This window comes from Mus pahari, chromosome 19, assembly GCF_900095145.1.
Source record: "Mus pahari chromosome 19, PAHARI_EIJ_v1.1, whole genome shotgun sequence".
Classification (NCBI taxonomy): domain Eukaryota; kingdom Metazoa; phylum Chordata; class Mammalia; order Rodentia; family Muridae; genus Mus; species Mus pahari.
Window position 1 is genome coordinate 68,592,106 of NC_034608.1, and position 5,265 is coordinate 68,597,370.

The following is a 5,265-nucleotide window of genomic DNA, read 5'->3' on the forward strand; positions in this document are numbered from 1 at the left end:
TTTAGCCTGAAGGTCAGAAGCTTGGGCCATTGCTTATGTGACCACTGACCATGCTTCTCTTGTGAGGGTTGTTGGAGGTGGTACCTTAGGCAGGGACCAGAATTCCAGGTGCTTGAGAGAATGCCTACCTTGTCATGAGGGTGACTTATGACCATCAGGGTTCAGATCTCAACTCAACTGGATACCAGCCTGCAATTCCCCACATAGTTCTATTTATTTGCTGTTTTCAGGCACTTTTGGCAACAATTGAGTCATTGACATAGTGAATATATATTTTTCGCTTTTTTATTAGATATTTTCTATATTTACATTTCAAATGTTATACCCTTTCCTAATTTCCCCTCCAAAAACCCCCTATCTGCTCCCTCCTCACACTGCTCCCAAGTTCACCCATTCCCATTCCCAATCCTGCCATTCCCCTATACTGGAGCATATAGGATCTAGGATCTCTCATCCCATTGATGACCGACTAGGCCAGCCTCTGCTACATATACAGCTAGAGTCACAAGTCCCACCATGTGTTTTCTTTTATTGGTGGTTTAGTTCCAATGAGCTCTGGGGATACTGGTTAGTTCATATTGGTGTTCCTCCTATGGGGCTTCAGACCCCTTCAGCTTCTTGATTATGTTCTCTAGCTCCTTCATTAGGGACTTTGTGCTGTGTCCAATGGATGACTGTGAGCATCCACTTTTGTATTTGCCAGGCACTGGAAGAGGTCCTCAGGAGACAGCTATATCAGCTTCTGTCAGCAGGCTCTTGTTGGCATATGCCATAGTGTCTGGTTTTGGTGGCTGTTTATGGTATGGATCACCAAGTGGGGAAGTCTCTGGATGGTCCTTCCTTGAGTCTCTACTTTATCTCTGTAACTCCTTCCATAGGTATTTTGTTATCACTTCTAAGAAGGATTCTGAGTTTCTGGGCTAATATCCACTTAACAGTGAGTATATATCATGTGTGTTCTTTTGTGATTGAGTTACCTCACTCAAAATGATATCCTCATTTACCTAAAAATTTCATAAATTCATTGTTTTTAACAGTTGAGTAGTACTTCATTGTGTAAATGTACCACATTTTCTGTATCCATTCCTCTGTTGGGGAGCATCTGTGTTCTTTCTAGCTTCTGGCTATTATTAATGAGGCTGCTATGAACATAGTGGAGCATGTGTCCTTATTAAAGGTTGTAGCATCTTATGGGTATATGCCCAGGAGTGGTATTGCTGGATCTTCCAGTAGAACTATGTCCAATTTTCTAAGGAACCACCAAACTGTTTTCCAGAGTGGTTGTGCCAGCTTGCTGTCCCACCAGCAATGGAGGAGTGTTCCTCTTTCTTCACATCCTCATCTGCTGTCCCCTGAATTTCTGATCTTAGCCATTCTGACTGGTGTGAGGTGGAATCTCAGGGTTGTTTTGATTTGAATTTCCCTGATGATTAAGGATGTTGAACATTTTTAGGTGCTTCTCAACCATTCAGTATTCCTCAGTTGAGAATTCTTTGATTAGATTTGTACCCCAATTTTTTAATAGGATTGGTTTTCTGGAGTCTAACTTCTTGTGTTCTTTATATGTATTTGATAATAGCCTGCTATTGGATTTAGGATTGGTAAAGATCTTTTCCCAATCTGTCGTGCCTTTTGGTCTTATTGACAGTGTCCTTTGTCCTACAGAAGCTTTGCAATATTATGAGGTGCCATTTGTCAATTCTTGATCATATAGCACAAGCCATTGCTGCTCTTTCTATTCAGGAATCTTTCCACTCTGCCCAGATCTTCTTGGCTCTTCTCCACTTTTTCCTGTAGAAGTTTCAGTGACTCTGGTTTTATGTGGAGTTCTTNGATCCACTTAGATTTGAGCTTTGCTCAAGGAGATAAGAGTGGATCAATTCACATTCTTTTATTATTATTATTATTATTATTATTATTATTATTATTATTATTATTATTATTATTTTGGTATTTCAAGACAGGGTTTATCTGTGTAGCCTTGGCTGTCCTGGAACTCACTCTGTAGAACAGGCTGGCCTTGAACTCAGAAATCCATCTGCCTCTGTCTCCTGAGTGCCGGGATTAAAGGCATGTGCCACCACACCAGGCTCTCAATTCACATTCTTCTACATGCTAACCGCAAGTTGAGCCAGCACTATTTGTTGAAGACTTTGTCTTCTTTCTACTGGATGGTTTTAGCGTCTTTGTCAAGGATCAAGTGATCATAGGTCTGTGCATTCATTTCTGGGTATTCAATTCTATTCCACTAATCTACTTGTCTGTCACTGTGCCAGTACCATGCAGTTTTTATCACAATTGCTCTGTAGTATTGCTTGAGTTCAGGGATGGTGATTCCACCAGAGGTTCTTTTATTGTTGAGGATGGTTTTTGCTATCCTAGGTTTTTTGTTATTCAAGACGAATTTGCAAATGGTCCTTTCTGTCTCTGAAGAATTTAGTTGGAATTTTGATGGGGATTGCATTGAATCTGTAGATTGCTTTCAATATTCTTTCTTTATTTTGTGCATTTGGTGTTTTGATAATTATGTGACAGGAGTAATTTCCTTTCTGGTCCAAACTATTTGGAGTTCTGTAGGTTTCTTTTATGTTCATGTGGTTCTCTTTCTTTAGGTTGGGAAAGTTTTCTTCTATAATTTTGTTGAAGACATTTACTGACCCTTTAAGTTGAAAATCTTCATTTTCATCTATACCTGCTATCCTTAGGTTTGGTCTTCTCATTGTGTCCTGGATTTCCTAGATGTTTTGGGTTAGGATCTTTTTGCATTTCCCATTTTCTTTGACTGTTGTGTCAATATTTTCTATGGTATCTTCTGCACTTGAGATTCTCTCTTTCATGTTTTGTATTCTGTTGGTTATGCTTGCATCAATGGCTCCTGACTTTTTCTAGGTTTTCTATTTCCTGAGTGGTCTCCCTTTGTGATTTCATTATTGTGTCTACTTCCCATTTTTAAATTCTGTATTGTTCTGCTCAATTCTGCCACATGTGTGGAGGTTTTCTCAGGTATTTCTTTAAGGGAGTTATTCATTTCCTTCTTATAGTCCTCCATCATCATCATGAGAAGTGACTTTAAATCCATATCTTGCTTTTCTGATGTGATGGTGTATCCAGGACTTGCTATGGTGGGAGAGTTTCGTTCTGATGATGCCAAGTTTCTGTTGCTTCTGTTCTTATGCTTGCCTCTTGCCATCTAATTATCTCAAGTGCTTGCTGCCCTCAGTATATCTGACTGGAGCCTGTCCTTCCTGTAATCCTGGTTGATTCAGAACTCCTCAAAGTCCATCTTCCTCTGTGATCCTGTCATTAGAGGATCCTGTGAACCTGAGATTCTGCATATGTCAGAGTTCTTGGCAGTCAAGCTTCCTCTGAGACCCTGGTATGGTGGAATCCTGGAATCCTAAGATCTTAGGTAAGTTACAGTGTCTGGAAATGGTACCTTCTCTGTGGACCATGGGGCTGTTCAGTGTGTTCAAAACCATGGTAGAACAGCACAGACCAGAAGGAACCTGAGCTGCTGGTCAGGTGGGTCTCCTGTGTCCTTGCTAATGCTATCACAGGCCCCTCAGGATTATTTTGGGACAGATGTTTCATTCCAGTCACCAGTGATCCTAAGATTCTGGGCACGCTAGGTTGCCTGTGGCATAGAGAGTTCTCTGGGCACTGTGGGACCGTCCACTGAGTTCTTGCCCAAGGTCCCGGGGCTGGTGTGGACTGGCAGGAAACTGAGTCACTTGTCGGGTGGGTTTCTATGTCCCTGCTTCTGATAACACAGGTCCCTCATCATTGTATTAGAACCTGTTAGCATAATTACTGTTGTGCCTGTCATCCTTACTTCAGCCCTGACTATCAGGTGAGTACGTAAGAGGACAAGCTGAATTTAAACCCAAAGGTTCTACTTTATAATAGAAAAAGATATAAAAGGAACATCAAACAACAAGATCTGAGTGTTTGACTTTTAGTTCTGGTTTACATGTGTAGGTTGGTGTGTTTGTGGACAGATACTGATTGGCAGAGTTTGTTTTAAATCAGAATGATTCTAAAATATTTCTTATAGCATTATAGGTCTGAAAAAGATGAGTAATAGGAGCTTGCTAATTTAATATATTATTTGCATATAGAGTTCTGTATGCAACTTCCACTTACAAAGGTACACTGCTTATACATAAAATACTATGAATAAAATATCCAAGTGCTCTGAAAGGATAGAACAATAAGGGGAAATATTTTAAATCCCCTCTAGATTGCATTTTATATCTTCTTTCCCCTACTATTAAGAATACTTCTCTTGTACTTTAAGAGGAATGAGGTATTATTTTGCAGTGTTGTCCTCGTACACACAAATAGACTTAATAATATAAAATTCAGTCGTAAAGTTATATAAATGAGTACTACAGCCATGGTAACTGTCGAAATAAATGACTTTCTTTTTAGTAGAAGAACTTCTCTCTGCAATATTGTTATTTCATTCAACTGAGTTCCAATTAGCACAGCAGCAGGACAAATTAGCTGAAGGGTCTTTTTGCAGCAGAAGCTTCCACTAGATCTAAAATGAGCTAGCTGAAGCTGTAGACTCCTTCATTTTGTAGGTGGAAGCTGGGTTAATTGCTTTTAATTAGCTTGCCTAATTACCCTAAATAGAACCAATATTTGTCTACATCATACTTGTACCAGGGACCTGAAAACCTCAAAGTAAAATTTATTTCCCATTTTTTTCTCTGTGCAATATGTTTGTTCTTGTATCAGGCACCAGTTACTGCTGTCTCATTTGTGACCTAAAGGAAGTGAGACACACCACTTCTCTTTGCCTCTGGACATATTTGTTGCTCAAGTATATGCCTATTTCAGAGTGAAGTTATTTCCCATGGAGGCATTTCCTTGTTTTTCCTTCTCAGTGAAGACATTTCTGAACATACCATTTAATGTTGGCATGCATCTAGCAGTCACTTCTCACCAAAGGTTTAGTATTTTATGGCATTTATCATTTGCCAATACATCTTATTTTTACATATTATTTTTTTTATTGCTTATAAGGTATTCTTGGAATGAAGGCAAGGACTTATTTTCCCCTATACTGTGGATTGTTTTTTTCATTATGGTTTTCAGATGATGATACACTTACATTTCCTCCTACTCTTTCTTTCCTCCAAACATCCCTCTTCTCTCTTCTTCATAGTCACAGTGGCTTCTTCTTCTTCTTCTTCTTCTTCTTCTTCTTCTTCTTCTTCTTCTTCTTCTTCTTCTTCTTCTTCTTCTTCTTCTTCTTCT